This window comes from Helicoverpa zea, chromosome 5, assembly GCF_022581195.2.
Source record: "Helicoverpa zea isolate HzStark_Cry1AcR chromosome 5, ilHelZeax1.1, whole genome shotgun sequence".
Classification (NCBI taxonomy): Eukaryota; Metazoa; Arthropoda; class Insecta; order Lepidoptera; family Noctuidae; genus Helicoverpa; species Helicoverpa zea.
The window spans coordinates 3,726,281-3,753,611 of NC_061456.1; positions in this window are offsets into that span (position 1 = coordinate 3,726,281).

Consider the following 27,331-nt stretch of genomic DNA (forward strand, 5'->3'; position numbering starts at 1 on the left):
TACTAAAGTATTGATTTTATTTTCAGTTAAACACAAAGATAAAGGAATATCGCCATCAAAACAAAAAGATAAATTAGCGTCTCCATCGAGAAAAAAAGATGCACCAATATCACCATCTAAAGAAAAAGCTGAATTAAAATCTCCATCCAAAGAAAAAGATAAATTAGCGTCTCCATTTAAAGTAAAACTAAAATTACAACAACCACCAAAACATAAACTAACATCTACATCTAAAGAAAAAAAGTCTCCATTAAAAGCAAGACTAAAATTTCGGCTAGCACCAAAAGAAAAAGATAAATCTGGGCCTTCATCAGAAGATGAATATGCGGTGCAATTAAAAGTAAAACCAAAATCGCAACGACCACCAAAAATGAAAGATAAATTTACGCTTGCATCAGAAGGTGAATCAACGCCCCCATTAAAAGCAAAATCAAAATTACGACGAGCATCAAAAGAAAAAGATAAATCAGCACCTCCATCGAAAGATAAATTATCGTCTACATTAAGAAGTGAATTAACGCCCCCATTAAAAGTTAAATCAAAATCGCAACGACCACCAAAAAAAAGAGATAAGTTTACACTTACACCAGGAGGTGAATCAACGCCCCCATTAAAAGCAAAACCAAAATTACGACGAGCGTCAAAAGAGAAAGGTACATTAGTACCTTCGTCAAAAGATAAACTATCGTTTATATCAGGAAGTGAATTATTGCCCCCATTAAAAGTAAAACCAAAATCGCAACGACCACCAAAAAAAAGAGATAAGTTTACACTTACATCAGGAGGTGAATCAACGCCCCCATTAAAAGCAAAACCAAAATTACAACAAGCATCAAAAGAAAAAGATAAATCATCGCCTCCATCAGAAAATGAATATGCGCTGAAATTTAAAGTAACACCAAAATTAAGACGATCGCCAAAAGAGATAGGTAAATTGGAGCCTTTATCAAGAGAGAAAAGTAAATTAGTACCTTCATCAAAAGATAAATCATCGACTCCATCAGAAGACCAATCAACACTTTCATCAAGAGGTCTTCTTTTTGGACAATCTACGTCATCTGGACTTAAAACGCCTAAGAAAAAATACAAGACGTCAAAGAAAACGATAGAAAAGTCTAGTCTACCAAAATTCCTGCAGACTCCAGCTAACTTATGGAACAAATATTTATGTTCAAAGAGTGATTTAAGGAAAAAATTGAGGCAACAAAGTGGAAGAGGCTGGCTGAAGATACTAAAAGGTAAATAAGCTTATAAATAAATCTTTATAATTTTAGGTGCAGAACAATATAATTTTTGTATGAAGTTAAAAATCTTGCAACTCTTTGGCTTGCTATTTTTCATCACTTCGGTCATTTTCTGTCAGTAAATAGTTTTTTTCTCAGGTCCAACTGCGCATGACCGCATTAAGGCAAAGATAAGAGACAAAGACTTTGGAAAAGCATATCGGAAATTATCAAGTAAAGGTAACGATTTCTTTAGGCCATGTGGAAAAGGTAGAACATAACACTAATTTAAATATAATTTTATTGGAGGTATATTCTATTCTATATGAGACATGTTTTAAAGCCACATATCGGCCGAACACTTCGAATTCACAATATTGATTCGCTTGTCGGCCCTTTTCAGGCGTTGCAAATTTACTCATGTCTAATATTCGGCAAGGATCTCGCCGAATATTCGGTAATCGGCAGATGGCCGAATATACTATTCGTTGCAAGTAATTATATGTATTTGCTAAACAGTCTTAAAAGCTGCTTTTGGTTTTATTTCAGGTCAAGGTAAGAAGAAGGGGCCCAAACTGTTGACTTCCACAATAAGCTTAGGCAAAATACGACCAAGTAAAGATGCAAAGAAAAGTAAGTCGAACCACAATTCTTTCAATATAGGTAATAACATGAAATAATGTTTGCTAAATAACTTTAGAGTCTGCTTTTGACTTTATTTCAGGTCAAGGTAAGAAAAAGGGGCCCAAACTGTCGACTTCCGTAATAAGCTTATTAGACAAAATACAACCAAGTAAAGATGCAAAGAAATGTAAGTTGAACATAAAAATTCGTTCAATATAATAAGGGCTTTATGTTTTCCTTTCATGCATTCGTATGTGTTGTACTCCTAAATATTCACATGATGAAACCATGAAAGAGGTTCACTTTCTGCAATTTTACATATCCTACCATAAAAATAATTCTTAGTTTCGGACTTCCATAAATATGCAAATATTTCAGATGAAGCAGAACAGAAAATATGTTCATCAATAGCAGAGTTGTTAGAAGAAAAATATAGTAGCGGTGTTAAATTCCGACATAGTGATACAGAAGCTGCGATGATTAAAAAACTTGGGAAAGGTTGGTTATAAAAATTAAAACCAATAAAAAATATGAGAATCATTATGAAATAAGTGTGAGTACGTACCCGCAACCTCGCCTTTCCATCGTGAACTAGTATATAACCCTATAATCATGGTTGATATTTCGCTACCACGCTTGTGATCAGCGTCAATGAGTACTAAGTATTAAGCCAACAAATTAATCATTCATAATTTCCACGGTTCGATTTCAGTAACGTCAAAAAGGAAAGTATGCAAATCACTTGCCAAACTATTGAAAGAAAAAGATGTAAGAGAACTTAGGGGCTTTTTCGAAACTTTGTCCAGTAATACTTCTAGTAAGTCAGAACTTGAAAAGGTCCATCAAGGTATGTCAAAGACTGCGTACTAAAAATAAATAAACTTAGGTACTCAAAATAACTTCAATTTCAAGAGAGAGTTTCTTTAGATTTGAAAACTTTTAATTTCTAGCAAATAGTAGATCTAAGTCTTAACTTTTGTACAAGAACTTAACCAATACTCTAAAATGCTTACAATTCTTTCAGCGGCTAAAATGGGACTACTATCTCGTTCCGTTATGGATATTCTTACAGGCAAACGTCCTATTAAGAAAAAAACACAACTAGGTAAGTGTCAAGAAGCTAGCTTTACCGTCTGGGGTTAGGAAATGTTTGTAAAGCATCATATATAATAATCAACTGATATTTTTAAAATTTAGAACATGGTTTCGTATGTGTAATAATATTTTATTTACGCTCTTCAGATTTAGAACCAGGGAAAATGTGTACGTCGCTTGGCAAATTATTAGCAGGCAAAGATGAGAAGGAAATCGATGCTATACTCGACGGCCTACGACCCTCTGATTTAGATGCTGCCAGAATGAGGAAAGTCCGTAGAGGTAAGGTACCTACTTAGGGTCAAAGGGACCCAAAGGAGAGATGACAGCGAGCTTGCAGCTACCTAACAACAGCTGCGTGCTTTTGCGTGATAATGACTTACTCAAGTTCCTTACTATGGAAAGCGTACACAAAAAAGTACAAATTAATATTACATTAATTCTTTCAGCGGCTAGAAGAGGAAAAGTTACTCCATCTCTTTTAAAGATGTTGGGCAGAATGGATATGGGAGATGCACCTGCTAGTATTAAGGACCAAGTCTTAAATAACATTGCAAAAGGTAACACTATATATTGATAGTGAATATGGAATTTTCGTAACCTCAGAGTGACAGTTGAACCTCAGCTACCATATGGGCCAAAGCCATTGCAAGGCCTATAAGGAATTTTATGTGAATTTTATTTAAATGTGAGCAATAGACCATCAATTATTGAGTGCAGAAAAAAGTTTAACCAGTCATGGCATTATTACTAATTCAAATTATATTTTTTTTAGCTGTAGAAAAAGGTTTCCTTTCGCGCGCTGTCATGAATGACATTATCGCCAATGTAAAGGATAATGACAACAAGTGTACAATTGTGAACAAAGTTCTTATAAGTAAGTAAAAAAACTCCAAGCTTTTCTCTGCGACATCGTTAAGTTTGCATAAATTATACTTTGATAATATTCATTTTAGCGGTGAATAAGTTCCATGTGACAACAACCTCTATGGATGAAATGCTTAAAGACATAGCTTCATGTGAGGATGCAACGTGCATATTAAACCATGTACGAAAAGGTAACACAGATTCACAGAAACAAATAAAACAATGGTTAAAAAATCCTAAAAAACACGCTTTCAAAAAACAAGTCCAAGGATGATGCGATCTTCCATCATGAAATTCCAGCCAGTTCTTTCGGATCCAATATCTGATCAGTTCGACAGTACCATATTATTGTTTTCTCATTGGATCTAAATACTAGCTGCCAATTTTCATGACGCCGCGGGCCTTGAAAATGTTAAATTAGTTACCTTAGATTGCATTACGTAGTTGACATACAGATTGATCTCATTGAAGCGTGTTTATGAAAGCAGGTTTCCATATCAGTGTTAGGTAGTAAATATGTTTGTATCCTTTTAGCGATAGAAAAGGGAAGAATACCATTGGAAGTAATGGGTGAAATGCTACAATTTATACGTCCAGCTGACGACAAGTGTAATGTGACTGGCAAGCTTCGTAAAGGTAAGGAAGCATTTTAATTGTGAGGGTAGTAGTAACATATTACTGTATTGTGTGCACTGTAAAGAGGAAAACTCGTAAGGGTACCTATCTTAAGAATTTTAAATATTATTAATTACAGCATTAAAAAAACGACTCGTACCACCAAAAGTTATCGAAGACTTATTCGCTGGCGTTAGAGATACAAACGTTGAAGTCATAACCAACATTCGTAAAGGTAGCTTATGATTGCGTTTTCTTTTTCTTTTATGTTTTCTTTAATTAGCGCAAAGAAATATCGTTTATACTCTATCTGTATGTCGACTACACGAAAGACCTTTTCAAAGATCTTTAAGTGTGTTTTGGAGGTATGAAAATTTGAACATTTTCAATAATTTCCTAATATTTATTTTTGATCTATTTTAGCCGTAGACACAGGTCAGGTGCCTCCTCAAGTTATGGATGATGTACTCGTTCAAGTGAGTCCTAATGACACTCAGTCGAAGATTATGGATAAAGTTCGAAAAGGTAACTTGCTCTCGTATACCCCTGCGAATGTATAAAAGAATATTTTCCAACCTTAGTTATTACGAACTCATTTGTCATTTATAGCGATGATGAAAAGTCACGTGCCTCCAGAAGTTGTAGATGATGTTTGCTGCAGAATTGAGCCTAACGAAAATAAGGGAGATATCATGAAATCCCTTCGAAGAGGTAAACGTTATTTAATTTCGGACCAAGAACAGCAACAACATAAACGTCACGTTTTTTTTTAAACAATTATATTCTATGAATCTTCTTTTCGGTAAACTTGAGCATTATATGTATAACTTACTAGCAACCCACTCCGCCTTTGCATGTCATATGTTGCAACGCATAATAGAAAATAATACGAAGATTCTGAATCAGAGGGATCCATCAAACAACAAATAAAAACTTGAACGGTTTGTCAGAAACGGAATGTTTCTTAAAGTAAGAAAGAACAGAAAAATAATTCGTACTATTATTTTAGCGATCGCAGCTGGAGACTTATCTCCTGCTGTTTTAGAAGATTTGGTTGCCGACACGAGACCCACTGACAGTAAGTCTCAGATCGTGAAGAAAGTTCACAGAGGTAAGGAAAAGACGTCAAAATATGAGAAATGGGATATGTTCGCAAATCTATGAAAATTATAGAATTAGGGGACGCTCACTCCAAAGTCAGATAGAGGAGTATGGAAGAAGAAGACTGCGGCTACCTTCCTTAAAATGTATGCAGCTTTATTTTTTGTCATTCTTATTAATTTCATTCTAGCAATAACAAGAAGACATGTTACTCCATCGGCAATGCACGAAGTATTCTCTACAATATATGCTTGTGATGACAAAGCGGAAATCTTAAAGAAAGTTCGGAAGGGTATGTCGTTTGTCATTTACGGTGCATTTAAGCTTTAAATTACGGATGGCCTTAAAAATCTGAATTATTATAGCGGCAGAAAAAGGACAGTTACCATTGGTCAGTTTGAGTGAAATACTCGATACTGTACACCCAAGTGACAATAAAGTACAAGTTTTAGAGAAAATTCGAAGAGGTAAATTTGAATTAAATATGCGTTTAGAGTATAAATTTTATATGACATCATCCTTTACAAAACGTATTTTCCATTAATTGCGATACCTGATGTTCCAAGTAGAAAAGGCAGTTGAGATAAACATACTCAAAATGATCAATTAATAAAATGTATTTTAACAATTTCAGCAATAGAAAAGCGACAAGTATCACGGTATGTGTTAGACTCGATCTTTACCAACCATCTTCAGCCCAGTGAGAATACAGCAAACGTTATAAACAACATTCGGAAAGGTATGTAGTCTATTGAATTGATAAGAACAGCACGTAGGGCAATAAAAGGCAAGAAATTATGTGCAAGTTTGGTTATGGGTATCTGATCTACATACATCGCACATGGATTAACATGACTTACATATTATGCGAAAACTATGTGATAGATAAGTATGTGAAATGATGATTAATACAAGTAAGTTCTCTAAGCCGATGTTGGTTTCAGCTATAAAAGCGGGGCAACTATCACCTGATATTATGGATGATATTCTCGCTAATGTACAATCAATTGATACCGATTCTCAAGTCATGAAAAAAATCCGAAAAGGTGAGTTTCATGGCGAATTCACTTGTCAACTTAAATTACAATTGAAATAAATAATGACCCACACAAATATTGTGTCATTCGCAGCGCTAGAAAAAAGAAAAGTGCCACCGCCTATCATTGATAATATTTTCACCAATTTAGAACTTTTGTGCAGCAGGACCGTTATTACGAAAGTTAGAAAAGGTAAGTTATAAGAATATATTAATAATTTATTATTCATCGTACTCAGTTTTTTTCCACGTGTATTGTATTTTACAGCGATATGCAAAGGACAGCTAGTGCCTGCTGTAATGTACGATATAAATGCCACTGTACGACCAAATGACTCAAAATCCGAAGTCTTGAAGAAGGTCAAGAAAGGTAAATAGAAAATCTTCTAGGGACAACTGACATTCAAAACTTTCTAAGTAAAAGCATCTTAAACTAATCGATCGGTTTTTTTATTATTTTAGCCATAGTAAAATACCATATCCCTGCCAGCGATGCAGATGATATATTGACAAAAATGCGAATTAGTGACAATAAGTCTGCACTCATCAAAAACATGCAAAAAGGTAACGAAAATTTAGGATACAGTTTTGTTTTTTTGGTCGATAGTGGATTTATAATTAATATTTAATACTTTTTTTCAATATAGCGGTAGATAAAGGTCAGCTAGACCCTGCTATTTTGGGTAAAATTCTGGCCACCGTTACACCAAGTGATAATAAGATTAAACTTATGAACAGATTGCAGGAAGGTAGGTCGATGTTATTGTTATTATTAAAGTCCTTTATTTACAACACGCAAACGATGTTGTACAAAAATGTGTTGAAATAGAATAATGTCGTCCACATAGAATTTTTTTAACGGCCTGCTGGTTTGTTCTCTAAAGTAATCAGCCAACTGTATTAGAAATATTTAAGTACACATGTCCAAAGTATTCGACCTGGTGGTGATCCCGCATGGCCGTAGAGAGTTCAGGATTGGAAGATTACCGTGCTCTCGGAGACACGGGGAAGTGTCACAAATAGCTTCCAGGGTCCATTAAATTCACAAAGAGGATTTTGGCCCAACTCTAGACCCCGTGCACTGCAGTTGAGCTTTCAATCACTAGACAATGATGTAATCAGTTATGATGCATAGTCAAAAGTATAAAACAATATACTCGCCATAATTTTCAGCGGTAGAGAAAAGACGCCTACCGACCAAAGTTATTGACGAAATCTTGGGACCGGCAAAGCTCGTGGCATCTAAGTCAAGAGTTATGATGAATGTTCGGAAAGGTTAGTAATACGATAATCTTTCTTTTTTTTAACTATAAGAAATATTCTTATCAACATTTATTTTAAAAATATGGCATTGAATTTAATAACCATGTAAAATTTAATTGCTGTTGTACTTTATATTATAGTATATCTAATTATTATACGTATTTTCCATTTAAATTTGTCAATTTGGAACTGTGTCAATTACAGTTTGTTTCCTCGTCAATTTTCCGTACTAATTCCAATGATTTGAGTTTAATTATAGTGTTTGTTATCAAAAGTATAATACGGATGTTTATAGCAATAGCCCAGAAACAACTGTCACCTGATGTCTACGAGGATATACTGGACAACGTATGCGCAACCGATACACATTCAATCATCTTGAACAAAGTTCGTAAAGGTACGATACAATAATCTATGTATACTGATATGATAAAGCGAGCTGAAGAGTTTATTGCTGCTAACGAGCCAATATAAAGAACGATTTTATACAATATTTCTAAATCTGTTAGATAAATGTGTCGAGGAACTCCTCTATAATTCATATTGTGGTTCAATTTATACTTTTATTTCAGCAATTGAAAAACAACACATCAGTCCCACAGTGATGGAAGATGTTCTAGCCAAATTAAGAGCAAGTAATACTAGATCTGACGTCATAAGACACGTCGGCAAAGGTATGTATGTCCAAAATGCTGCAAATACTTATTTATCTAATACGTTATCATCAACTTTATTTGTATTTTTATTTCAGAGGTAGAAAAAGGAAACATACCCCCATCTGTTATGAAGGAAATTATTAAAAATGTAAGCCCTAGTGACAATAAATACAAAGTTATGGAGAAAGTTCGTCAAGGTACGTCTTTAAACTTTTCTGAGGATAAATTTAAATAAATTTATTTGATTGATTCATTATTCCAGTTCATTTGCAGTTCTGGAAAAAGTACACGTCCCATCAGATGTAGTACATGAAATACTTGGTAGTCAGAAGCCCAGTGATACTAGATGTGAAATTATTAATAGTGTTCGCAAAGGTAAATAAGGAGTAGCGCTTTACTAATAGTTGGAGGATTAGAACCATTAGACCAGCTATGAAAAATTATTTTACTCTTGTATTTATGTATCTACAGCTATAGGCCGAGGGCAACTGTCACCAGCGGTGATGGATGATATAATGGCGACGGTTGGCCCAAAAGACACAAAATCTCAAGTTTTAAAGAAGGTCAGAAAAGGTAAGATTTTAACATAGTTTGAGACATGTTACATGAACGTGAATGTGTAATTTCATATAATTGGGATATGGTAACTGACTGATTGATATTATTTCAGCAATAACGAAGAAACACATCACACCATCCGTGAAGGATGAGGTTTTAGCACGCGTGCGAACTGGTCAAAATAAGTCACAGATTTTTAAGAACGTACGCAAAGGTATCGAAGATGATGTTTTTTTCCCCTTTCTTTATTGGAAGAAAAATAATTTTAAATAAGAAGTATATGTATTTATTAATTTATTTTAGCGGTTGACAACGGACTACTACCACCCGATATTGTAAGTGAAATACTCGCCAATGTAACACCGACCGATAATGAGTGTGCGGTCAAGGAGAAGATTCGTCAAGGTAAGTGGAATACACATATTTTTAGCCAATAGATAAGGCCGTGCAATTTGTTTAAAGTAATTAATTGCGGCTATATCTCCATGCATTAAGTTGATACAATTTATGAATACACATTGTCTTGGTGCTAATAACTGCCGCTCCAACAATACCAGACTCTTTATCGTTGAATTTATTTAATGCCAATAACAAACTGGAGAGCGAGCAAATATTATACTAGTACCTACTTAACTTCCCACTAACATTATATTGTTATTATTTATACTTGCAGCCGTAGAAAAAAGACACGTACCTCCAAATGTCTTGGAAGAAATCCTCGCCAGCCAACATCCATTTCATAATTCAGAAGTTATGCAGAATATACGTAAAGGTAAGTTTATGAAAAGCTTAATATTTCTTCTGCCTAGCCTGTCCCAACCGTGGCCTTAACTTAGCCTAAAACGTAAATATTACTTCAACTTTAAGTTCAGCAAGTGTGTGGTTGAAATATTTAATCATTTGCAGCTGTTGGGGAAGGAAAATTATCACCATCAATTGTTGAAGATATACTATCTAGTGTAGGTCCTAAAGACAGGAAGTCTGTAGTCATGAAGAAAGTTCAGAAAGGTATTTTTTTTTTATTTCAATAAGAAATACTCAATTAGTTGTAGCAGCAGTATACTTTACTACATTAATTACTATGTATAACGGTGTTATCTTTATAATACTACAGCTATTGGAAAGCAGCATATAACACCCTCTGTGATTAATGAAGTTCTCACAAAAGCACAATGCAGTAAGGATATCCCAGAAATTATGAAAGTCCTCCGTCGAGGTAAGCAAATCAAGGAGTAAAAGAAAGCAATTGTGGCATATGAAGTTTGTTTTTAAAATTGATTATAATTTCAGCCGCGAGGAAAGGTCAAGTTCCTCCCGAAGTTTTCAGTGAAGTACTCAACTGCATAGATCCTAATGACACTAAATATATTGCTATGGAAAAGGTCCAGAAAGGTGATTTCAATATTTTTTATTTGGACGGTATGGTATGGAAATCCTTAAATAATTAAACTATCTTTGTACCTATTATATTGCAGCTCTGCAGAACAGGCGTGTATCACCAAATATTATGGATGATATTTTCCTCAGTGGTCCAAAGCCGAAATCTAGTCAACATGATATTTTGAACAAAGTCCGCAAAGGTAACTAAGACCGTCTAGGGTAATCCCATGACGTTTTTCTCACGGTTCCTCTAGGACTTTCCTGCAATGACATAGATATTTATATTTACATATAATTAAACTTTTATTCAGCCAGAGTGTCCGTTTGGAACTATTCCGAGCTATCGGATAAAGTTTATAGCCTTCTTTGATCAGTGGGTTTGAATAGATAATCTTCAAATCAGTTCATCGGTTCTTGAGACAAGTACGTCTCTAAACAAACTCTCAGCTTTACAATGAACATATTGGTCACACGCAAAATATTATTTCAGCCATTGGAATGGGGCATCTAACACCGTCCGTGATGGATGATATACTCGTTGATTCACGTCCATCTGAAACAGAATCACAAGTTATGAGGAAGGTCCGCAAAGGTATTTAAACCATACAAGTAACTATTAATCGTAACGAACCGCTTCCTATTTAAAGTTGTGGATTTTAATTTAGAGCGCTTTCACACTAGCGAAATTTTTGGCTCCGGGAGCAACCATCAAAATCAAACATTTTCAACGATATACACTGTTACAGTTCTCTTTTAATTCAAAATAAAAATGGGATACGATCAAAATACAGTGTGATTGTTTTTGCGTCCTCAGCCATTGGAAAAAAGCACGTGACTCCATCAGTAATGGAAGACATAATTGCCAATGTACACGGCGCTGACAGTCAATCTGAAGTTATTAACAGGATCCGTGAAGGTACCTATGTAAAAATCTCTTCATTTATTATCTAATACTTATTCGCTGGTGCACCAACAATAATAGCTTACGTGTTCAATTGAAATACTTATAATTCAACTTATAAATATGCGATAAAAGTAACAGTTGTGTACTTGAGTTACCCCATATCCACTAGTAAGACTGGTTGTCGGACTTTCTGTATTCTGAGTGTCTGGTTGATAACAACTGATGAAGATTAAAGGACAGGTGGGACTCATAGATTTTCCGGTATTCCAAAATACGGAGGAACTACACATGACAAGATGGCCACACATGACAACAATCCAAGGACCGCTCTAAGGTTGCTTAATGTTTTGATCGATTGATCCGAGCTGAAAATGGAGCAATATGTTTCTAAATAGTTTAAAAGCGTAGCTTGATCTATGAATCATACAATAAAAGTATGTATTATTTATTGCTATTATCTCAGGGGTAGGAAAAGGAAAGCTGCCGCCCGCAATATTAGGGGAAATACTGGCAAAAGTGAAACCAAAGGATAAGAAAAAAACGGTCATACGAAAGGTTCATCAAGGCATGTATATGATTGCTGATCTATTAATAATTTTCCGTGTTCAAAAATTTACTCTAAATAATGAAGACAGCCCTCTATAAATTGTGAAAAAATGTGTGAAAAGTAGTAGTCTTTTTCTTAAAATTTCCTATCTAAACTTAAATAAGTATGAGCTATATTTTTACAAAACAAACCGAGCCAAAAATGTACCTTCCTATTATTACGCTTAGTCGATATAACATGTGTACAAGCTATTTATTTAGTTAATTATTGTAATAAACTAAAATTACAGCTTTACAAAAAAGACACGTGCCAGCTCATATCATGGATGATATTTTCGAGACTAGAATGATTCGTACTAAATCAAAAGTACTGAAAGGCATTCAAAAAGGTAAGTTCTAAGATATCTCTAGTTTGTATAATACTGTCTATTCCTAGCATTTAAAGGGAAATAAATTCTAGCCAGATAGAAAGTAGTATGTTCTTTCCCAGGCTCTAGACTACCTGTGAAATAATTTAATCGGTTCTGTAGTTTTTGCATGAGAGCGCAGACAAAGTAACTACCGAATTAATAATATTAAGTAGTATACATAGATGGAGCTATTCCAAAAACTACTGCCATTAAAATGGCTCTCATATTTAGAATAGCATTTTGTTTATTACAGCGATCGGTAAAGGAAAGTTAGAACCATCTATTTTGGATGAAGTAATGGAAAAAACAAGTCCGAGTGATAGTCGGTCAGTTGTGCTCAAGAAAATCCGCAGAGGTATGTATAGAAACGTAACCAAGAATTCATGTGAGAATCCAGTATGAAGGGGAGATTCATTCCACAAATGTTGGTGAAACTGCAACCTTTGTGCGCGAACAAATGCTAGCAGTGGACTCGCGATAACATATTCATTTGTTGTTATTTTCAACATTTCGGTGGAATTCCACATTTTAAATTACATACCTAATTTATCAACGTTTTTTTTTATTGTAGCGGTTGGTAAGAAGCATATGACTCCTTCAGTGATGGAAGAGGTGATGACTGATTTAAGTGACAGTGAAGACTCATCAGAAATCATAGAGAAAGTCTATAAGGGTAAGTCGTTTTCGTAGTACTTATGGGATTGAGCTGCGTAATATGTTGCAAGTACATTCTTACAAAGTTTAACCCGTTGAATGGATAAAATCGCGTACTTCGACGTAATCGCGGTGACTGGTCTCTATACGAGGCTCAGGTTAATTATTTCACGCCCATCACGTTAGCATTATAGCTACTTATCGCTAGACAGCGATGACAATTTGTCTTACATAAGGAGTATTGCAGCATTATGTTGAACGAGGGCCGTATTTTATGCTTGAAACGCATGTTACTTACCTCTTCTATTTTTATTACCCCAGCTGCGGATAAAGGACATTTACCACCTGCAGTTATGAATGACATTCTCGCTCACGTGCTTCCTGATGACGACAAATCTGATGTTCTTAAGAAAGTCTGCAAAGGTACGTAGAATAAAGCTCAATTAAAAGATAATATCGTAAATTGATGATTTGTAGTCAGTGATCGACCTTTGCCGTGTTGGCTCTTTAAACATTATCAAGAATTTCTTCAAAACAAATATTTCAGCCATCGAAAAGAGCAAAATACCAAAAGAAACAATGGAGCAATTAGCTGATCATCTACGACCGAAAGATGAAGAGGAAATTATGAAGCGTGTTCGCAAAGGTTAGTTAAATGGAATTGATCTGAGTACATTTTATGTTAAGGAAGTGGTCTAACAATGTATTGTCATTTCAGCGGTAATCACGGGGAAAATGACGCCTTCTGTCATGGAAGCGTTAAAAACATTAGAAAAATCTGATACAGAAAGCGTTACAGATAAGAAATCTAAAGTACTAAAGAATATTCGAAGAGGTGAACATCATTATATTTTTTTTATTATTTATGAAATATTTTTAAAGGACTATAGATTACAAATGAACATGTTCTTATTTTAGCGATAGCACAAGGACAACTTTCACCAGCCGTTTTAGATGATCTAAAAGTCAATTTAAAACCGAACGATAAAAAGTCCACAGTCGTCAAAAAAGTTCGTAAAGGTAACAAAATTTCATTGGATCTATAAATATTTGCTTTATCGGTTACGTTCTAATTCAATAATATCTAAAATATAATTGTAGCTATAGCAAAGAGGCACATTTCTCCAGCAGTGAAGGAAGATGTGCTAGCTAATGCAGCGACAGCTGTAGATGGTCCTGAAATTGTAAATAAGATCCGCAAAGGTAAAACACACAATTATCGATATACGACATAGTCATCCCTCAATGTTTGAAATAATTTTTGTTCATTTATTTTAGCTGTGGATAAGGGGATTATACCCACTACTGTAATGTACGATGTTCTCAAAATCGTAGACCCGAAAGATACTAAAGAAAAAGTCTTAAAGAAAGTTCGTGCTGGTAAATATGATAATATATTAGTTCAAATTAAATTGCTGAACTTTGAGAATAATAGTATAAAATAAAAGAAACAATTTCAGTATTGGAAACGAGTACAATATCGCCATATGTCTTGGATGATGTGCTTGCCGATTTGACACCTAGAGATAACAAAGCAGATGTCATAATGAATATTCGGAGAGGTAACACTTTCAATTATTTTAAAACAAAAATTAATTCTAATATTCTACATTATAGTTCGGCCATTCAGAGAATGCGTTCCTGACACGTCGCGATTGAACTGACGACGTAACTTTGCAATGGCGTTGCAGTTACGATAAAAATATTTTTGCTGGTTGTTTACCGTTTTAACAATTGAGGAGCATTAAAACAACATTATTATATCAATAATCAATGAATGTTATAATTTTGTGCCAAACTGAGTGTCAAATAACTTGGTAAACAATATTTTTCTAAATCTATACTGCGCTATTACAAGGTTATGTCAGCGGTTTATATTTTGTAGTGCTGTGCTAAAAATAACAGGCAAGTATCGTAATCTGTTCTTATACAGTTATAATATAAAATAATACGTTTTGATTTTCTTTTTAAGAATTGGAAAATAATGGACTATAAGACTTAATTATAACGTTTATGAAATATAAAAATAAAACTATGACCAAACCGCATTTTTATACTTAGATTAAAAATGGTAACCCCAAATGGCGTTATGGGCCGCCATTTTGTGACGCTAAAACAGTCGTCCGTTGTCGTTTCGTGCGCATAGACCACGTTTTTCAAGTGTTTTCGATCTGTTTTTATTTGATTACCCGGCTTTTGTTAGACCGAGATATCAGGATTGATTCTGTTATTGATAATAATATAATTATACATGTAGGCGAAGATGATGATGAAGACACCACCTCCTCAAGCAAATCGGAGTCTGATTAATATTCTGTTCGCACATTCAATTCAATGTACTTGTAACAAAGAATAAATAAAACAATTTTATTATATGAATATTACCTTTTTTTGGTTTCCACTTAAATAACTAAAATATAAAACAAATGATTCCGCCAATTTAAAACGAAAATAATCTTAAAATAATGCGGCGGTTCATTTTGAAGGAACGGTAACGAACTCAGTGTTATGTTGTGCCCATCACTAGTCGTGACTAACTGATAGGTGTCAGGAACGCATTCTCTGAACGGCCGAAGTATAATTTGAAATTGATTGCAGCGGTTGAGAAAGGACAACTGTCACCGGCTGTCCTGGATGAAGTACTAGCTACAGTTCGTCCTACTGATAATAAATCTCAGGCTATGAAGAAAGTGCGCAAAGGTGAGACAGCATGTAAAAAACGAAGATTTTGTCCATCACAATATGTCTATTTCCATTCATACCATCAAGTTCCATGGTTGTTTGTATAATTGTATTGATAAAATTTTTTGCTTCGTTTATCTTAAATAATATTTGTTTCAGCGATTATAAAAAGGCACGTGTCACCATCTATCAAGGATGACTTACTAGCGAATGTGCGTACTAGTAAGGATAAATCTGAAGTAATGAAAAGTGTGCGCAAAGGTATTGCTTATAATCATATTTTCATTTGATTATACAAACGTGATGTACTGTGAGATATAACTCTTGGTTTTCCCTTAGCGGTGCAAAGAGGAGAACTACCAAACGACATTTTGAATGAGATACTAGACACTGTAAAGCCTGCTGATACCAAGACAGTTATTGTAGATAAAGTCAAAGCTGGTAAGATAACACAATCTAATAATTAAAGTAGAACAAAAAAGATAATATTATTACTATTACTATATTAATATTATTAACTTGTATGTCTCTACCAGACCTCGGGACTACAGAGTCCCGGATTTTTGGGAGGCGAACGTGGGGCCGAAGCCAACACGCTGAAGCCCTTTTGAGACAACTTTAATGAAATGGTGACACAAAACCGACGATTATCCCTGTATACACTATAGAAATGTACCCAAGGACAATCCCCGGTTCTGTGCTAAACTATTGCAAACTATGGATGAAAACTACTTGGGCTATTGTGATGGGATGATACTGGACTAGGAATGGGAAACTACGGGAACTATGGCACCTGCCGATGACAATGTATTAAATACATGTAAAAATGGCAGGTGGAGACTCGCCAACTCACTTACTGGGCCCCCGGGAATCAGTCGCTAAATCGCAACAAGAGGGCAACAGGTACATGAGCGGCTGAAGGGTGAGGATACCTCGGCGGACTTTAAACGCAGATCACGCGCTCCCTGTGGGTCCAGCATCACCGGCCCACTCGCCACTTACCACGAGGCACCTACCCTCCGAGCGGGCTGCTAACCCTACTCTAGCGACTCCACTCTGACCGGCCGATGAAGGCAAGCCAAGAGGCGGGAGACCTATCCCCCGTCATGCTTCATTCCGGCAGGCCGGAGATGGGGGACAGTATACTCTCCCTGGAGCACTCGGATATATAGCCCCGCGGGGTCGCTACTCCCCGTCATCCGCCTCAGATGCCCTGCGGGGCCTATTAATATTATTACTATATTATTATATATATATTATATTTATATTTATATTTATATATTTATATTTATATATTATATCTATATTATATATATTAATATTATTACTATATTATTACTAACACTATATAACATTTCAGCTTTGGAGACAAAACAAATACCGCCAACTTTGATAGATGATCTTGCTACTAAACTATATCCTAGGAAAGACAATAAAGCTGAAGTTATAGCAAACGTACGTAAAGGTCTGTTGAACAAAATAACTTTATAATTATGTAGAGTAGTGATCATATTTTGGAGTCGAAATCAGAAACACAATAATTGATCATATTCTAGCCGTGGAAAAGGGACAAATCTCTGCCGATGTGATGGAGGATGTCCTATTGAATGTACGTAACAATGACAATAAATCCCAAGTCATGAAGAAGCTTCAAAAAGGTAAGCATACTTATTTTGATGTTTATCTCATATTTCTCAAGTTTATTTATTTATAAACTGAACTAATATTTGAGTGTAATGGGTTTACATTACACTCAAACATTACATTACATTACAAGTTCAGTATTAATGATTGATTAATGTTATTTTGTTTACTTACCTGGGCAACACATTCTTATACTCTTCTAGCCATAGCAAAGAGGCATGTGACGCCATCGATCGCCGAAGAAATAATGATAAAAGCACAAGCTAGCCCAGATAAATCAGCAATTATGAAAAATCTTCGTAAAGGTAAAAAATTATTTAAACTCACGTATTTTCATTGAATCTGAACCTTTTAATGAAAACCTATTTATTTTAGCGGTAAACAAGGGGACGTTACCGCCCGATGTCATGGACGATATTTTAGCTAATGTAAGACTTAGCGACGATAAATCTCAAGTTGTAGACAAAATCCGAACAGGTAAGTTATCTGAATAACCAAACATTTTTATTTTGAAAACTGGAAGCTTCATACTGTATAACTAAACATAATTAATTGCAGCGGTCAGGAAGAGGCAAGTTTCACCCTATGTAATGGAAGATTTAATGCCTGAATTACAACCTTCTAAAGAAAAAAGAGGAGAAATCCTAAAGAACCTACGGGAAGGTAATATTGTAGATTACTTCTAATTTAGTATTGTGTGTAAAATAAAATGCCTATGGTTAATTGTTAATAATCATTCATGACCATCCTCCCGGCTTTGATCCCAATTACTCCTGGATTTTGTGCAGAACGTCCTCCTTTTCCACATATTTTTTTATGTCATCTCTCGATTAATATAACCATCTTTGAAGCTAGGTAGGTCCTTTACAAACTTTGTAGATAGGAAGGTCTTTCACAAAATCCAGCTATCTGTAAGTATTACTCGATAATCAATATAAATCTAATATTTTTATAGCATTGGACAAACAACAATTACCACCTGCAGTAATGGAAGATATACTAACGAATGTGCACGACAATGATGATCAGTCAGATGTCATGAGAAAGGTCCGGAAAGGTAACACACATTCAATTAATATTCAACAAAAGTAAGTATTATTGGAAGGCGCTTTAGAATTTGACTTAGATTATAATCAACTGGAGATAATATTCTACATGAAAATAGTTCCAAATCCTTTACCTGAGATAAAATTTATGTCTCACTCTTGCACTATTGTGTTCGTCGTTGAGAAAAGCAGCTGTATATATATAGCTCTATAGTTGTAAATTAGAATTTAGGCTCGAAATTTATAACGAAATTTAATTTCAGCTATAACCAAGAACTACATATCACCTTCCGTTGCAAACATGGTCCTCACTAACGTCAACGCTAGTGAAAAAAGGTCACAAGTTCTAAAGAATGTTCGGAAAGGTAAAGTATTTTGTGAATCATATAATAAATAGCCTGCCTGTTCTTGTAAAAACCTCTTTTTACTATTGGGCTATTGAATTTCCCAAATCCGCTAGTACTGACTGTCAAACTATTAGAGCTAAATGAATAGATAGAAATAGGTTTGGTGGATCTATTAATTCAAATTCTCCTATTTCTCGGAATGTCCCAAAAATCTAATTTGACACACAATAATATTCTGGTTCTTCATCTTTAGTTGAAATAAAGTCCTTAAAATAAAACCCTACTATGTGTTTATTTCAGCTGTAGATAACAAACAAATACCAGCCGATGTAATGGACAAAATCAACGCTAGTATTAAACCCAAAGACACCAAATCTATGGTTATTGAAAAAGTGAAGAAAGGTAGATCCAATTTATAGTCAATAGATATAGTGAAAACAAAGTATAACGTTGAAACGAAAATATCGATAAAAATGTTAAGATATTTTTGGTAACAACAAGACTTGAGAATTGTTTTTTGTCAGTAAATATTTACACTCATCGTATCATTTCAGAGATTAATCAAAGAAAAATGCCCAAGTACGCCATAAATGATCTTGTTGCGAAAATACAGCCAGTTGATCATAAAGAAGATGCCGTTAAGCAGATTCGACGAGGTTTGTTTAAAGATAGTAATTCGTACTCCTAATTCATATAACCGGGTGAACAAAAATAGTAATGATGAAGACATCGTGGGGCTCATAGAGATTTTTTTACACTCCATTTTAACTAAGTTAATAAGTTCGATTCAAACAAAAGCCAGTTGACACCGCCTATTTCTTAACTAAGTGCCTCCAGGTTTCAGGTATTAGGTGTAAACCGTCTCTTTCCATACATTCTCTTTATCTCCTCAAAACATAAATACGGCACGTCCTGTCAAACAAACAATAATTTGTTTTGCAGCGGTTGCAAAAGGACAACTGGCACCTGAAGTACTGAAAGAAGTAATGACCGATGTTCGTCCTACTGATAAAAAGTCAGAAGTCATGAACAAAGTCCTAAATGGTTAGATTATGATACACTATTTGTCTTTCAGTTATTAGGATTTTTTTAAGGATAGTATTTTATCAGTTGTGCTGTAATAATTTCAGCTATAGCAAAACGGCATGTATCGCCTACAGTGGCAGAGAAGGTTCTTAAACGTGCACAAGTTGGTAAATCAAGATCTGGAGTTTTAAGGAACGTATTAAAAGGTACACATAGAAATACCAAATGCAGTTAAGTTTAGTAAATGAGGGTACCCAGAATTAACAAAAGGGCTAAATAAGTGATCATACGAGCATGTTTCCATCCAATATTTGTAATAACACAAAAAAGTAAAGATGTTGTTCCTTTCTACTGAAGTTATGCATATCATGGTAAAAGTTATAAAATCAGGATCAATTAAAAATTGTAGTTAAATTGTAATACTAGAAATCTTTTTAGCTGTGGACAAAGGAGAACTACCAGCTGATTTCATGGACGACCTTCTCAATGATATAAATCCCTCGGACAATAAAGCTGATGTTGTAGAGAAAGTCCGCAAAGGTTTGGTATTGTTTATTATTAAGCCGTTTTCCCGCGGTTTCACCCGCGACCCGTGAGAGCTACTGCCCGCACCGGGATAAAATATAGCCTATGTTACTCGCAGATAATATAGCTTTCTAATGGTGAAAGAATATCTAAAATCGGTCCATTCGTTTTTGAGTTTATCCATTTCAACCAAACAAACAAAGTTTTCCTCTTTATAATATTAATATAGATAGATTACTAGAGACAGAGCTTGATTGAGTTTATGACTGCTTTATAGGCTACAAAACTCACCCCTTCCTCTAATCAGAAATCCATTTAAGAAGGAAATCTATATGGTAGTTCAACTAGACTAATGAATTTGGTTTTGTAGGTCTAGAGAAGCGGCAAATACCCCCCATCGTCCTGGATGATATCGTTGTCGGTCTACAACCGCCCGATCAGGAACAGCATGAGGCGTTGCAAGTCATACGAGATGGTAAACTATAAGTCATACGACTTCATTCATTTTTTAATTGAATTTTCATAATTCTTGTATCATGACTGGCCACAGGCAGTTCTTGTTGATAATTAAATTAGTAAAAAAAATTAATGAGGTCTAAAAAAGGTTTGATTTCAGCGGTAGAAAAAGGGCAAATTGAGCCTGATGTTATGGACGAAGTAGTTGGAAAGTTACGTCCAAGCGACAAAAAGTCGAAAATATTGAAAGATTTCAAAAAAGGTTGGTAACTTATAAATGTTATACTAAGTGTTCCCCGCAGTCTATTCTTCGTCCCGGGGACCCCTTCCCGCAAATGGATAAAAAGTAACCTAGTGAATATTCTAAGCTGCATCATGATTAAGTTTTGTTAAAATGTAATCATATTTTCAGCTATGGCAAGAAGGCATTTAACGCCGTCGGTGACGGATCTGGTACTCGCCGATGTAAGAAAGGGAGAAAATAAGAGCGACGTTCTCAAAAATGTAGAAGAAGGTGTGTTATTCGATAACCTCCTGATAATGCATGCATATAACTACTAAAATATACATGCCATCGTCCATTGTCATTTTATTGTATGTTCTTCTAACAACGATATGTTTGTGCTAAAAATAGATTCTCACTTTGCCTTATGAAGTTACATGATATTGCAATCTACGTCTAGTTCCCAGAGGACTTCGTTTAAACATTGTTTTGTTTCTAGCCGTAAAGATGAAACGGTTACCGCTAGCTGTCATGGACGATATCAAAGCATCTGTTAAACCTGCTGATACCAAGTCAGAGATGTTAGCAAAAATAACCAAAGGTAAAAAATATTATTGTTGAATTGCCAGAACATTGAAAATAATTTGCAAAGAGCCCTTAGAAAATTATATACCTCCCTATCACTCAGTTTATCACAAACGGACACAGAAGACTCCGAAACTAAATAAACGATTTGAAAATTCTGTCACTATTGAGAAGCTAAATTGTCCCCAAGTAACGTAGGCTATATTTTGTCCGGGTACGAGAAGAAATTCCGACTTGTACCCGTAAGAAAAGAAACAGCTGGTGGTTTATACGCAGTAATGTTGGTCCATGGTATTAAAAATTAATCATTTTTTATTATAGCTGTAGAACAGAGGCAAATTTCACCAGTCTTCTTAGACGATATCGTCGAAAACTTGACACCACCAGAACAGAAAGAAGATAAAACAACGAAAATTAAAAATAATCTTTTAGGAAAAATAAGTAAAGGTATTGTAACATACTGCCTTTAACATTGTAAGCAACACGCGTAATGACAAAGTTTATTAGATACATTTTAAGTACTATTTAGTCTTTCGTTTTTGAACAAACATATTCTGTGTTTAAATCTAAAGCTACGATCACTATTCAGGCAACTTTCAAATTATAAAGGTTAAAAAAAACGTACCTGAGATTAGAAAGACAGTCCTTATTAAAAAAGAACAAAATTAAATTAAAACTTACATTTCCTGATTTAGCTGTAGACAAAGGTGATATTGATGCTAAGGTTTTGGATGAAGTAAAAAAAGAGATTCAAACGGATGATAAGGCATCTCAAGTTCTTAAGAAAGTCCGTAAGGGTAAGTACGTTCTGTCAGATTATAGTAAAATAATACACAAAGTGCAATTTTTATTATTTGCCTAGCCTTTTCACAACTATGTTGAGGTTGGCTTCCAGCCTGACTGAAAGCTGATTTACCAGCGTTTCACATGGAGCGACTGCCTATCTGACATCCTCAAAACAGTTACATAGGCGACCAGAAATGTGATGGTAAGATTGGTTGTCAGTCTTTCTAGGTTTTGACGATCCGTGACGATTACAAGAGATGTTTAAATGACAGCTGGAACCCACCAATTGAATGTGCTTTTCGAACTCAAAATCGAATAGTTAGAAATAATCTATTTAGTTGTTCAAAATTTGAGGGCCTCTATTTCTTGTCTGCCTAAATATCACTCAGTATTAATAGGTAATGTTTTTAAAATAGAAACAGGAAAATATGACACATGAGATGAAACACAATGTCGGTACATCATACCTAATTATTATTTGTGTATATTTAGTGCTTTTATTTAATTGCTAGGGATATTTTAATTTAATGAGCAATCATGAAATATAATAATAGATCCAGTCGTGATGTAATGACAAAGGTCAAAACGCTTTACTAGAAGAATAAAATGGTATGTTCGCATTATTACATTATACTCAAGGGCTCACTCATGTATTTATGTCAATCTGAGAAGCTGCTAAGTATACATTGGATACAAATGGCTGATTAAAAGGTGAAGGAAAATATCTTTAAGAAACCTGGACTATGTACAGTCCGAAATCGCCAACCCGCGTTGAGCGAGCGTGGTGATCAACGCTCAATTTTGCTCCGTTTCAGAGGAGGCCTGTGCCCAGTAGTAGGACGATAAACAGGCTGATGATTATGATAATTAGAATCTGGTCTGTCCATACACATCCAATACATCCAAACGTTACATATTCTAGTCTAAATGGCAGGCCTATTTATTTCAGTGTTAGCAAAAAAGCGCGTGCCTTCCAGTGTTGCTAATAAAATGTTGGAAGAAGCATCGTCTGAGGATGGTAAGACAGGAAATATTATAAGAATAATTTAAGAAATGCTGTATAATGGTATATTTCTTTTGTAGTGTTATAAAAGTGGGAAATATTCTAAATTATATATTTTAATCAATGTACTGAATTAATTTGAATTTCACTTTTTCCTCTCAAAGTACATCTTCCTGAACCATGACCATGATATCATAACGAATGTACGTCAAAAACAGTAGTTTCCAGCACTTAGTGGTTTTCCCTTTAGGTACATGGCAGTTCCAATTAATTCTAGAAATATTTTTAGAAATATTTACCAATTTCAATAATTGCAGCTCTTAGTGACGAACAGACAACAGATTCCGGCGAACAAGATGCTCAAATGTTGAATAGGATAGAGAAACGCTTAGAGCAAAAGGATAAGGCTGATATTATGAGTAACGTTCAAAAAGGTAATCTCGACCTTCTCGTGTTGGCATCATCATCATCCTCCGAGCCTTTTTCCCAATCATGTTGGGGTCGGCTTCCAGTCTAACCGGATTCAGCTGAGTACCAGTGCTTTACAAGAAGCGACTGCCTATCTGACCTCCTCAACCCAGTTACCCGGGCAACCCGATACCCCTTGGTTAGACTGGTGTCAGACTTACTGGCTTCTGACTACCCGTAACGACTGCCAAATGTTCAATGTTGGAATCATTTCCAGCCTAATCAAATGCAGCTAAATACTGTGTAGTGGTCTTGGGTAACAGAACTATCATACTTTTTGGTTTCCTACTACCCTACCATAACTACTGCCAAAGATGTAGAGATGACAGCTCGTCGTGACCGTCAGGATTGCTGTCATCATACGACATATCGAGAGTTGCTATCTAATTGCTACCAGCTTTCATTAATGTTCGGCCATTCAGAGAATGCGTTCCTGACACGTCGCGATTGAACTGACGACGTAATAACATTCATTGATTATTGATATAATAATGTTGTTTTAATGCTCCTCAATTGTTAAAACGGTAAACAACCAGCAAAAATATTTTTATCGTAACTGCAACGCCATTGCAAAGTTACGTCGTCAGTTCAATCGCGACGTGTCAGGAACGCATTCTCTGAATGGCCGAACTATAGTTGTTAACAATCGCTATTCTCGTGGTTTTAAATTAAATCAGTATCTAAAGGCATTCTGATATCAGAAGTGACATCGATTTTGACGGTTACCAGCTCTTAATTTCATCGCTTGCGAAAAAGGACGATCGCTTACAAAATTACTTACTATGTTGGTCTTACTTTATGTAATGTTATTTCAAATTATTTTCTACCTGAATTTTCAGCTGTCAAAGACGGTAAACTAGCACCCGCTGTTATGGATGACATATTGGCCAACGTACGAAAAACAGACACTAAGTCTAAAGTTATGAAGAAGGTTCAAAAAGGTATGTTGTATAAATAATTTTGTCTACTGCCTCTTGGATGTTAGTTTTTTTTTTTTTGTCTTTAATATTAAATTAATTAAGGGCTGATTTTTCACCATTTTACTTCTATCTTCTATCAGTCTTATCTGGCGACTGAAATGGGCCCTAGGTGTGATGTAATTTTTGCTTGTAGCTTCTAGCTATGCTTTAAGCTTCACTGCTATTCTTTAATACAGCAAAAGAATAGCATAGTCCTTAATATAGTCTCTCATAACAGCTTATCACAAGATGTCCGTTTAGAATTTTAAAAGTAAAAATATACTGATATATTTTCAAATATAACATTTAGCGATAGAAAAGAAACACGTAACTCCGTCAGTGATGGATGACGTATTAGCCAACGTGCGCGCCAGTGACAACGTTTCGGATGTTATGAAGAATGTACAGAAAGGTAAATAAGGAAAAATAACTTCAACTATTATATTTAGGGTAATGGTAACTGACGCAGTCAATGTCGAAGTACCGCAAAAAAAAATTGATGACAAATTCCGTTGACTAATATTTTTACGCATCTGCATATGTTACAAGTTATTGGTTATTCGGTAGTCAGTTTTGAAAGTAAACCACGATTTCTTTGAAAATACCTAACTGTTTCAAGTTATTATCAGTAATTGAAACGTTTTAACTCTAAAATTAGCTGATAGCCGTAATACAATTAAAGGATTTCTACATAGGTTTATAGTAGCGTAATATCTGTCTTATCGTTTTGTTTTTAATTTTAGCAATTCAAAAAGGGCAGTTACCACCAGAAGTTATGGATGACGTTCGTGCTAATGTTCGGCCAAACGACGGTAAAGATGACGTCATTAAGAAGGTTCGAGAAGGTAATCCAAAAAATCCTTATATGGAGGTACAATTTTCTCACGAAATTAATCCTCATGCCATTACATTAAAAACTATAACAATTGAACGCTCTAATAAGGAAAATTTTATTTTTATAATAATTATACTTAAAAGGTATTGTGGTATTGTGTATTGGTTATGTGACATCAACGTTCAATGACGTATTTTTTCTACACGAAAAATTCAATGAATTGTTTAAATCCGCTGTCATGAAAATGACGTACAAACTATTACGTCTAACCAACCAAATCCTTATTGAACAAACATTACATTTAATAACTACAATTAATAATGTAAATTCCAATTATAGTTATAGACAAGAGGAAAGTATCAGATTACGTAGTTGATGACATAATGACAAACTTGGAATCGAATACCCCTAAAGGGAAAGCTTTGAAGAATATAAAAACAGGTAATAAACAAACTTAAAAACTATTCTTCAAGGATTAATACATGTTAAAGGAGATCATTCAAGTCTCGAACATTTTGTACCCAAAAATGAAAGTGCCGGCCAGAAGAAAAAAAATAGTAGATTCTTGTAGAGAATAATGCCCTGAACATTTTTTACTACTACAAGAATTGTCTAAAATTAACCCCCAGGCTGCTATTTGACTTTGAAAGTAGCAAAAAATCCCACAATATTTGGAGCATTACATTACGGCCCCAAACTGGAGAAGGCAGCCGCTGCCTTCAAAGGACTCCTGCCCAACCTGGGAAGTCATCAAATGACCCCCCTCCCGCTGTGGGGAAGTCAGATTCTTACTGACTAAAACCCATCATGGGGAAACCATATCAAATATCGTACCTTGTCGTATATCGTATTCTTGTCGAGGATGCCCTGACGATTTTTTACTTCTATAAGGAACGTCTTCGTTAACCCCCAGACTGCTATTTGAGATTAAAGTGAATATAAAATCTATACTTGAATGTTACGACAAATACGTCCACAGTATTTTTTTAACTAATCGAACGTCTACGATATGCCCTCCCCCCCTCCTGCTGCACACCGAGGAGACTTACTGATTTAAACCCATCATTTATTTAAAAGCCCTCCTCAGACAGTCAGCAAACCCCAGTGGGGCCCGCCAGGGCTGCGGGATTGTTCGAAAGAGTTACCGCGGCCTGGCTACATGGTCAGAAGGAACATGGTGGGTTTAAATCAGTAAGAGGCTAATCGGAGCTAATCGGGCCGTAATTGTAGACGTTCGGTCAGTTAACAAAAAAATAAAACCGACTCCCAAAAACACTGAAATGCAAAAAAAAAACTATTCTTAGGTGCCTATCGGCCTAGAAGTCGGTGGCGTATAAACTGAGGAACATCCATTAGACACTGTGTTTTTTTTGTAAAAAGTTTTTTATTTTTGGCTTTTCAGTGACAAGCATAGTTGTCACTATCCGCATTTGTGGAAAGTTCTCATTAATAAGAATAATATAAGCCCAAACACGAGATAGTTTACATATTCAGTTGTCGAGTTCCCTCCACCTTCTCTCGTCTCCATCATCAGGTCAGCTCCAAACCTTCACTGTTGCATAGTGTTATCAGACGTACACCTCATTGTCAAGTTTTTAACCTATGCACGCCTACAATTGGACGTAGTTATGCAGAAACGTTCCAACACACAAGTCACCCGAAATCGAGTTATTGTGATTGAACAGCCTAAAATTTAGCATATGGTTATTTATTGTATTGTATGGTTATTTATTGTGTGTATTGTATAATTTAGCATTTACGCGTTTCAGTTGTATTCGTTGTACAGTGGGTTGGGACGTTTCTGCATAACTACG